General features: G+C 45.7%; 1 pseudogene; it reads left to right on the forward strand.

The window, feature by feature from the left end:
- Positions 1-2,008: 2,008 nt before the first annotated feature.
- Positions 2,009-10,849, forward strand: part of LOC103262721 — an 11,229-nt pseudogene continuing 2,388 nt past the window's right edge.

Raw genomic sequence — 10,849 nt, forward strand, 5'->3', positions numbered from 1 at the left:
GACAGAGTGAGATTCCAACTCAAAAAAAAAAAAGAAAGTGCCATCAGAAATGGGCAGTCTCTGTGGTGGGCAGGGGCAAGGACCAGAGCACCAGAAACCAACTCTGAAACCAATTGGGAAGACCTGCAGCAGACTCTGGGCTCAGGAGGACCTGTGAAAGGTGTGACCAGTGCGACTGCTGCAGTCCAAAGAGGAGACAGATGGCAGAGCTATACTGGTCTGATGAGGAAGGTGAGGACAGAGCTTCCCTCCCCCCTCCCCCCCACAAACATGTTTTCTAAATGTTTTCAGATGGCTTAGACTGAGTGAGATTGAGTGATGGCAAGACAGCTCGGCTCCAGAGAGGCCACTCAGAAGGGGCTCAGAAAGCAGGGCTGGTGGCTGAGGTGCACCAGGCTCAGCAAAGAGGAAGTGGGGAGGACTTAAGGGGAGGAAGTCAGTCAGAGGGAGAGTGCTTGGTGACCAGGAGTAATGGAGGTTCAGTGAGGGGAAGGGGAAGGGCTTGCAGGGATGACCTGGTGAGGGGCGAGGTCTCAGTGAGAAGAACTGTTCAGAGAATGTGATGGGACTCAGTGTAGGGGGAGGGGAGGGTTTAGTGGATGCAAAGGTGCTGGAGGAGGTCCCCAGCAAAGAGGATTGTCTACTGAGTAGTGGTATCCCTTTGAATGGTCTCCTTTGTATCATGCAACCTTGAGTCTTTCTCAGGTCAGAAGCCCCCACTACCATCATGGTAGGGAGAATGACAGGCATTTTGCCAGCATCAGGCAGAGCACTGTTCCCAACTCCTAGAAGAATGAATCCAGGGGAAGAAGACTAGGACTTGCCCCCATCCCTCACCATCAGCTGGATCCAGAGAACCAGTCAGACCTGGGTCCAAAACCTATACACACTACCCATCATGGTGATTTTGGAAAGGTAATTTCTCTGAGTGGGAGGAGATGCTCAACATATATTTATTGAATGAATGAATGCTGTCTATCTTTAGATATTATCCCAAAGAGAAGGAGATAAGCAGCCTTTTCTTCCTGGTGGGAAACCAAAGCCCAGAGAAGTGAAGAGGACTGCCTAAGGTCACATAGCAGGTAAGGGGCCAACAAGGATTCAAACACCGATCTGACCCACCCCAAGTCATCCCTTCCTGATATTCTCTGACAGTGTCCTCTTCCTATCCTTTATGGCATTTTCCACAAGCCATATATATGTATCTGTTTATTGTTTAGTCATTAATATTCTCTCTCACTTGACTGGTTTTGCTTATCACTAGAATCCCCTGAAGTTAAGTAGAGTACCTGTCTCCATAAGGCAGTCAATAAACATTTGTCTGAATGAAATGTAACACAAGGGTAGACCTTGCTGAGAATGGAGACATCCCCTTCCCCATTCACTTATTTTTTTAATTCATTCTTTACTTCACTCATTCAGCAACTACTCATTACTTCCTCTATTGTGCTGGCTGCTGGAGGTACAGCAATAATCAGATGGGTCCTGCCCTTGGTGAGTCTGGGCAGACACACAGGTGATGGCGGTTCAGTGAAATTTCTGCTGGGATGGGGAAAGCTCAAAGACTGTAGAAATAAAGAGCAGCAGCCGGGCTCGGTGGCTCAGCCTGTAATCTCATGCCTTTGGGAGGCTGAGGTGAGTGGATTGCCTGAGCCCGCGGGTTCGAGACCCGCCTGGGCAACTTGGCAAGCCCTCATCTCTACAATAAATCAAAAAATTAGCCGGGCGTGGTAGCGTGTGCCTGTAGTTTCGGCTACTTGGAAGGCTGAGGCGGAAGGATCGCCAGAGCCCAGTAGGTCGAGGCTGCAGTGGCTGGGAGGGGCCACTGCACTCCAGTCTGGGCAACAGAGTGAGACTCCAACTCAAAAAAATAAATAAATAAATAAAGAGCAGCACTGAGCCCAGGCCAGTGGGGAGGGAATCAGAGAGGGTTTTGTCCTGAAGGACAAATCAGTTAGTGATGCAGAGGTGGTTAGGGGAAGGGAGAAAGATTCAAGATGGGATCACCATGTGCAAAGGACCAGAGGTAAGAGAGGTTTGGCATCTGCCATCTTTCTTGCCAACTTCCTTAACTGGCCTGAGCTTCACACTCCCAGGGTGCACAGGGGCCACAGCCCACCACCTATTAGTGCACAGCAAACACAGCATTTGGAATGAGTGGATGCATTGTTAACTATAATGATTACTGTGTTTTTCTGATCTTTATAAAAGGTGTGAAGTAGCCCAGCTTGGTGGCTCAGCCTGTAATCCTACGCTTTGGGAGGCTGAGGTGAGTGGATTGCCTGAGCCCGTGGGTTCGAGACCCACCTGGGCAACTTGGCGAGACCTCATCTCTACAATAAATCGAAAAATTAGCCGGGCGTGGTAGCGTGCACCTGTAGTTCCAGCTATTTGGAAGGCTGAGGCAGAAGGATCGCTGGAGCCCAGCAGGTCGAGGCTGTGGTGGCCGGGAGCGTGCCACTGCACTCCAGTCTGGGCAGCAGAGTGAGACTCCAACTAAAAAAAAAAAAGGTGTGAAGTACCTTTCTTTTGTATGAAATCTAAAATACAGAGAAAATACTTTTTAAAAATTTTAACAGAGAAAGGAAAGGGGCCTGAAATCAGAAAGATTTGTGTTTGAACCGAAGTTCAGTCCTTTCTTAGCTATCAACCCTGAGAAAGGCGTCTTTGCATTCTGAACATCAGGGTTCTCATCTGAGAAGTGGAACTGCTAATATCTATGGCATAAATAAGGACACCACTACCTGCAAGGATTTGTCCAAGATCTCATGAACTGGTCATATTTATCTGACTCAAAATCTGTAGTTGAATCTGAGACCCTGAAGGGAAATGGAGTCCAGACAGGACCAGGTTCCAGGATCTACTTTGGTATGTATCTACTCCCTGCCGTGGCAGAAGCCAGCAGAGACAGAGTCTTGCAGAAGGAATGATAAGTGTGGCTGTGGCCCCAAGCAGAATATCCTCCATCAGCTAAGAGTGGGGTGGGGCACAGGGTCAAGGCCTGAAGAGTGCACTTGCATTCCAGCCTAGGAGCTGTGAGGTCTCTGCTAAGACATCCAACCCCTCCCTTTCATCCTCTCCCTGGCAACCTGGCCTGGCACCCTCTAGGATGTGAGCTCAGTTTAATAATTTAGCAGATGCAGACAAAGATAGCAGTTCTGAAAATAAACCAGTCAGGTCCCAACCTCCATCTCCTCTTTCCCCAACAGACTTCTGCCCTCCTTACAAGGTCTCTGGCTGCCTTACACACCTGTTGGTGCCCCTGCCTGCCAATGAACACCTGATTCAACACCTCCTTATCCTCCTTATTCTAGTCCTTCTCCTCTTCCTCCTCCCTCCTCCTCACCTCTTCTTTCTCTCCATTCTCATATTAAGAGTTTTTACATCAATTAGGCTTAAAGGAATCTTTCCTAAAAGCCAGAAGACCTGGGTTTAATTTACTGTGTGAACCTGAGCAAGTCCTTCTCTCCCAGCTTCTGTTCCTGCATTTATAAAATGAGGCCTCTGTTTCCTAAATATGGCATGAACAAAATGTTGATGCAGGGGAGCAATTATTTGGACAGGGGATTGAAAGTCTTCTCCAGAAAGACAACTGCAGTGTCAATGTCATCTCAGTCAGTAGCACTACAATCCTTCCTGCTGCTCTATACAGAAAGCTCAGGTTTTCTTTGTTTTTAATTTCTCTTTTGATTAAAAAAAAATCTTGCCCTAGTTAATAACCCTAGAATAAAATGTTGTGACTTTTGTTCACAGTGAAGGTAGCAGGTTCCACATACTCTTGATGCTTCACCACATTGTTGTTTTTTTTTCTTTTTGCAGTTTCATGGTTTTATTTAAACACAAAATGTGCTTATGAGCTGTCTATTCATTTTCTTTGCTGCACAGCCTGACATTGGGATTGGTTACTCTGGTGGCCAGCTGGGCTTCTCTTTCCACAATGGCTTTGCTGAGGCCTGACTGGATTATTTTCAGAGCTGCTATCTTTGTTTCTTATAGGAAACAGTGTGAGCAATCTCAGCAGTAATATTTGTTGCACATGAACAGCATTTCCAGCTCCTTGACACTATGGACCAGGAACTTCCAGAAACTACTGGGCAGCATGTGCCTTGTTTTCTTGTTGCTCCTGAAACCAGTGTTGGGCATCAAGATTTGGCCTTTGAATCTTCTCTACATCCCATTGTCAATACCTCTGAGTTTCTCCCAGTTACATTTAATTTTTCTTTTTTTTTAAGAGACAGAGTCTTGCTTTGTTACTGAAGCTGGAGTACAGTGGCACAATCATGACTCACTATAGCCTTGAACACTTGAGCTCAAGCAATCCTCCATCCTCAGTCTCTGGAGTAGCTAGGACTACATGCACATATCACCACATCTAGTGTATTTGTTTATTATTATAGAGATGGGGTCTCACTATGTTGCCCAGGCTGGTCTCAAACTCCTGGCCTCAAGTGATCCTCTCATTTCGGCTTCCCAAAGTGTTGAGATTACGGGCAGAAGACACCATGCTCAGTCTCATTATATTTATTTTTGATCTATCAGTCCAACTGGTACCACAGGAACTTCTTGGTCCTCTTTTTGATGATCTTGGGCTAGACAAAGAGTATGGGGGTGGCCATGATGCTGAATAGGAGATGGCTATCAGCTCTGTAGATAGCACCAAGGAAGAGTTTCATCACATTTCTGGCAAGTAGAAATTATACTTCCCCTTCTTGAAGCATTGCTCAAATCACTCTACCTTTAGGGTCTCAGTTTTCATCTCTAAAATAGGCAAGTGTAGAAAGGCAAGTAGGACAAGTCCCATAAGGACCAGGATCATTTCTGTTTTCATGCATTCATTCAACAATGTAATTAAGCACCTACTACACATGAATCACTGTGCAAGGTTCTATGGGTAGGTACAGTAGTAAATATGAGAAGCACAATTCCTGTTTCTACAAAGCGTACATCTCAGAAATCAAAATAATTAAATGCCAAGAAATATGTCATGAAAGAATAATAAAATACCTGCTAATATTTGTGGCCAGGCATGGTAGCTCATACCTGTAATCCCCGTGCTTTGGGAGGCTCAGGCAGGAAGATCGCTTGAACTCGGGAGTTCAAAGCTGCAGTGAGCTGTGATTGTGCCACTGCACTCCAGACTTATAATAGAGCAAGACCCTGTCTCTAAAAATAAATCAAGGAAATATTTACTTAGTGCTTACCCTGTATCAGGTCCTGATCCTATGAGTTACTATATTTTGCAGATACCCCATTCTGCAGATGAGGAAACTGAAGGACAGAGAGGCAAATGGCTAAGGTCACATAGTCTAGGAACAGTGGAACTAGGATTCAACACTCAGGCCGTGTGCCTCCAGAGTTCTTCTCTAGAAATCGTGACCAAGGAATAAACTTGTCAAATAATACAAAAAGGAACCAGAGAGGGCTTCTCATTAGGAGGTGACACTTAAGATGAGACCTAAAAGATGAACCGGAACCAGTCATGCAGAATTGGGGAATGAGATTTCCCAGAAGAAGAAATAGCAAGTGCAAAGGCCCTGAGACAGAAAGATTCATGTGTTCAGTACCTGGTGAGTCAGCAGAAAAATGGGGAGGACTAAGGTTGAGATGCAGCCTGGAGCTGGAGTCTAGGATGAGGATTTCAGATTTTACTATAGGTGCAAGGGAAGCCTTTAAAAGGTTTAAGTCAGGGATTAACATGATCTGATTTGTTTTTAAAAGATCATGCTGTTTGCTGTGTAGAGAATGAACTGAAACAGAGCAAGAGGGGAATGAGGGAGACCAGTTAGGAGATTACTGCAGTAATCCGGCTGAGAGAGGCTGGTGCCAGGCATACTGGCAGGGGCTGGGAGAGAGGATGGATTTGCGTTTTATTCGGAGATGGAGGGAACTTGTGGACGGATTAGTGTGGGGATGAGAGAATGCCCTCTGTGCTTGTGGATGAGGCAGCAGGATGGATTAGGATGCCTTTGACTAAAATGGGGAAAACCGAGAAAGGAGCAGGTTTGGCAGAGAAATCAAGGTCAAGAATTTTTTTTCCCTAAATGAGAATTACTTTTGTATAAGAATAAGAACAAAAGGGGCCTATAGTAATAACCTGTTATATCTTCCTATTTTTTCAGTACAACTAAGAAATATTATACCTTGCAGGGTTTTACATTCACCTCCAAAGGTGAAAATATTCTTTTCAAAAAATATTTGAAATAGTTGGCATTAACATAGCATTCAGATAATGCAGTTTGGTTACTGTGCATTGTAAAATGAATGTCTAATTTTAAAATCATGCTAATTATGTATCAGTCTAATGTGGAAAGACAAATTCAATAAAATAAATGGGCCAGATGCAGTAACTCACATCTGTAATCCCAGCACTTTGGGAGGCCGCGGCAGGAGCATTGCTTGAGCCCAGGAGTTTGAGACAAGCCCAGAAAACATAGTGCAACCTCAACTCTACAAAAAATAAAAAATAAAATTTAGCTAGGCATAGTGGTGTGTGCCTGCAGGCCCAGCTACTCAGGAGGTTGAGGTAAGAGGACTGCTTGAGCCCAGGAGTTTGAGGCTGCAGTGAGCCATGATTGTGCCACTGCACTCCAGCCTGAGCAACAGAGTGAGACCCCAACTCAAAAGTAAATAAATAAATAAAATAAAACACTGCCGGGTGCAGTGACTCAAGCCTGTAATCCCAGCATTTTGGGAGGCCAAGGCGAGAGAATTTCCTGATTCCAAAGGTTTGAGACCAACCTGGGCAACTTGGTGCGACCTCATTTCTACAATAAATAAAAAAATTAGCTGGGTGTGGTAGCACACACCTGTAGCTCCAGCTACTTGGAAGGTTGAGGTAGAAGGATCACCTGAGCCCAGCAGGTTGAGGCTGCAGTGGCTATGAGCATGGGTGACAGAGTGAGACTCCAACTCAAATAAATAAATAAATAAAATAAAACAGAGAAGAAAAATATATTTCTGGTAAAGGTCTACACACATAGGTATAGATAAACTTTTGAAAATCATTTTGTTTTGGACACCAAAGTTAAATAATCATGATGAACTGGCAGATATATAGCTGTTTCTGGAAATCAATGTCAAAGAGTTAGGGCTGAAGATTTAAATTCGATGAGTTATCACATATAGATGGACTTAAAGCCATGGAACAGGATGAAAGGCCTCCAGAGTAAGTGTAGATAGAGAAGTGGACAGAGGACAGAGGCACTACATAGGTAGAGGTCAGGATGACGGAGAGGAACCAGCAAAGGAAACTTAGCAGGAGGGGTCAGAGGTAAGAGAGAAAAACAGGAAAGCGAGATGAATAATAATTTGAAAGTAAGGAAGCAACCATACAAATGTAGACCATTCCTCTGTGAACTTATGCTTTGAAAAGGAGCAGAGGGTTGGGGACAGTGCTCATGCCTGTAATCCCAACAGTTTGGGAAGCTGAGGTAGGGAATTACTTGAGGCCAGGAGTTCAAGAACAGCCTGGGCAACACAGTGAGACCCCCCTCCCATATCTACAAAAAATATATATTTTAAAATAAAAAAAAACCTGAATTGTACCCACATCTTTAAAATAAAAAATAAAATTAGCCAGGTGTGGTGGCACACACTCATAGTCCCAGCTACTTGGGTGGCTAAGGCAGAAAGATCCATTAAGTCCAGGAGTTTGAGGCTGCAGTGAGCTAAGATTGTAACACTGTACTTCAGCCCAGGTAACTGCAAGACCCTGTCTCTAAAAATAGATAAAAATTTTAAAGGAGCAGAGAAATGGAGTGGTAGCTGGTATGAAATTGGGGTTGGGCCTGGTGCGGTGGCTCATGCCTATAATCCCAGCACTTTGGGAGGCCAAGGTGAGGGGATTTCCTGAGCCCACGGGTTCGAGAACACCTGGGCAACTTGGCGAGACCTCATCTCTACAATAAATCCAAAAAATTAGCCAGGCATGGTAATATAGTTCTGGCTACTTGGAAGACTGAGGTGGAAGATTGCTTAAGCCCAGCAAGTTGAGGCTGGGGTGGCTGTGAGCATGCCACTGCACTTCAGCCTGGGCAATGGAGTGAGACGTCAACTCAAAAAATAAAATAAATCAAGAAAAATTAGCCAGGTGTGGTGGCGCATGCCTCTAGTTCCAGCTACTTGGAAGGCTGAGACAGAAGGATCGCTGGAGCCCAGCAGGTGGCCGTGAGCATGCCAATACCCTCCAGCCTGGGTGACAGAGTGGGACTCCTACTCAAAAAAAAAAAGAAAGAAATTGGGGTCAAGCAGAGGTTTTGAAGGGACTGATCTAGTAGAGTGGGAAATATTTATTGTTGCCTGGCATAAAGTAATAACCTCAGGTGGGAGACTCTTAAGAAAACAAGAGCCGGGCTCGGTGGCTCAGCCTGTAATCCCACGCTTTGGGAGGCTGAGGTGAGTGGATTGCCTGAGCCCATGGGTTCGAGACCCGCCTGGGCAACTTGGCGAGACCTCATCTCTACAATAAATCAAAAATTAGCCGTGCGTGGTAGCGCACGCCTGTAGTTCCAGCTACTTGGAAGGCTGAGGCGGAAGAATCGCTGGAGCCCAGCAGGTCGAGGCTGTGGTGGCCAGGAGCGGCCACTGCACGCCAGTCTGGGCAACAGAGTGAGACTCCAACTCAAAAAAAAAGGAAAGAAAACAAAAGACATGGATGCTATGGCTCATGCCTATAATCCCAACACTTTGGGAAGCTGAGGATTGAGAATCGCTTGAGCCCAGGAGTTCAAGACCAGCCTGGGCAACATAGCAAGACCTTCTCTCTATTAAAAAAAAAAAAAGGTTGGGCATGGTAGTGTGTGAGCCTGTACTCCCAACTACTTGGAAGGCTGAAACAGAAGGATCGCCTGAGCCTAGGAGGTTGAGGTTGCAGTGAGCTGTGATTGCACCACTTCACTCCAGTCTGGGCAACAGAGTAAGACCTCAACTCAAAAGGAAGGAAGGAAGGGAGGGAGGAAGGAAAAGAGCCTGGCTCTTCAGCAAATTCATTCCTGCCACAAGCCTTTATTAAGCACTTACTGTGTGCAGACACTGTCCCAAGTGCTGGGGATGTGGCAGTGATCAAGACATGCAAGATTCCTGCCCTCTGAGCACTCTCCATCCAGAGGAAGAGAAGAAGACCATAAAGGGTCAACAAAAGTAAGGTCATTTGTGTTCTGAAGGAAGTAAATAGTAAAGTATAGGGAATAACCAAGGGGAAGTCAAGGATGATGGGTGGGCATCTATGGGTTTTACCTTCCAAACACCCATTTGTCCTATTTTTAATAACAGTACCTTTATATATTTGGGGAAACCATCTTTCCTATATGGTTGCTCAGTGCATGTTTTTTGTGAGGCTGATCACAGTCCATCTCCAGGAATGGGCTCATGACCCTGGCCTGGTCAATGAAACTTAATACTAGGACTTTATTGAAAACTATTGGGAAAGAGAATTCCTCTTTCCTTGGGAATTGTTGACCGAATCAATTATAAACATGGAACCACAGGTTGCCACAAGGAAAGTGACTACCTGAGAGTGAACCTACCCAGCAGGAGAGGCCAGAAACAGAGAAACCTGATAAGTGGTAAAATCACTTGGGCACCTGATGCCAGCTGTACCTGAAGGTAGTACTACCCTTGCACTTATCATTTAAGTGAGCCAATATATTCTGAAGGATGCAAAGGAGCCAGGCTAGGCAGTACCAGGAAGGAACAACCCAGTGGAAGGAACCGGAAGTGCAAAGACTTTGCCGAAGAGAGTTTGGTGCATTTGGGGAGCAAGAAAGTGGCAAGTGAAGCAGAACCTTGATGAGCTGTGGTGATAGAATGAGATGGGATAGAACCACAGAAGAGAGTTCCATTTCCAGCAAAATGGAAGAAGAAGGGTATAGGGAAACCCCTCATCATATATAGCACTTTAAAAAATAATGACTACATTATAAAATCTTTTACCTGGCATGGTGGCATATGTCTGTGGTCCCAGCTACTCAGGAGGCTGAGATGGAAGGACCACCTGAGTCCAAGAGATTGAGGCTGTAGTGGGTCATAATCACACTACTGCACTGCAGCCTAGGCGACACAATGAGACCCTTCTTTAAAAAAAATTAGGCTGGGCTTGGTGGCTCAGCCTGTAATCCCAGCACTTTGGGAGGCTGAGGCAAGTGGATTGCCTGAGTCTGCAGGTTCGAGACCCACCCGGGCTACTTGGCCAGACCTCAGCTCTACAATTAATCAAAAATTAGCCAGGTGTTGTAGCGTGTGCCTACAGTTCCGGCTACTTGCAAGGCTGAGGTGGAAGGATCGCCGGAGGCCAGTAGGTCGAGGCTGCGGTGGTCGGGAGTGTGCCACTACACTCCAGTCTGGGCAACAGAATGAGACTCCAACTCAAAAAAAAAATTATATTTTGTAAGGCATTGATGAACTGCCTACAAAGTAAGGGAAACAAATAACAGAAGCCAGAGATGATAAGGAAGGGCAACTCCTTTCCAGTAAAACAGCCTTTACTGGCATTTGTAGCTGGCATTTGTCCTGAGGGTACCTGATGAACCCTAAGGCCTAGATCAGTCAAAACTTTTTTTTTTTTTTTTTGAGTCGGAGTCTTAGTCCGTCGCCCAGCCTGGAGTGCAATGGCACACTCGTGGCCACTCTAGCATCCACTTGCTGGGCTCTGGTGATCCTTCCGCCTCAGCCTTCCAAGTAGCCAGAACTACAGGCATGCACTACAGCGCCCAGCTAATTTTTTATTTTATTTTATTTATTTATTTTTTAGTCGGAGTCTCACTCTGTTGCCCAGACTGGAGTGCTATGGCATGCTCCCGGCCACCGCAGCCTCGACTTGCTGGGCTCCGGTGATCCTTCCACCTCAGCCTTC

Source organism: Carlito syrichta, unplaced genomic scaffold, assembly GCF_000164805.1.
Source record: "Carlito syrichta isolate Samal-C Ts95f unplaced genomic scaffold, Tarsius_syrichta-2.0.1 Scaffold304598, whole genome shotgun sequence".
NCBI lineage: Eukaryota > Metazoa > Chordata > Mammalia > Primates > Tarsiidae > Carlito > Carlito syrichta.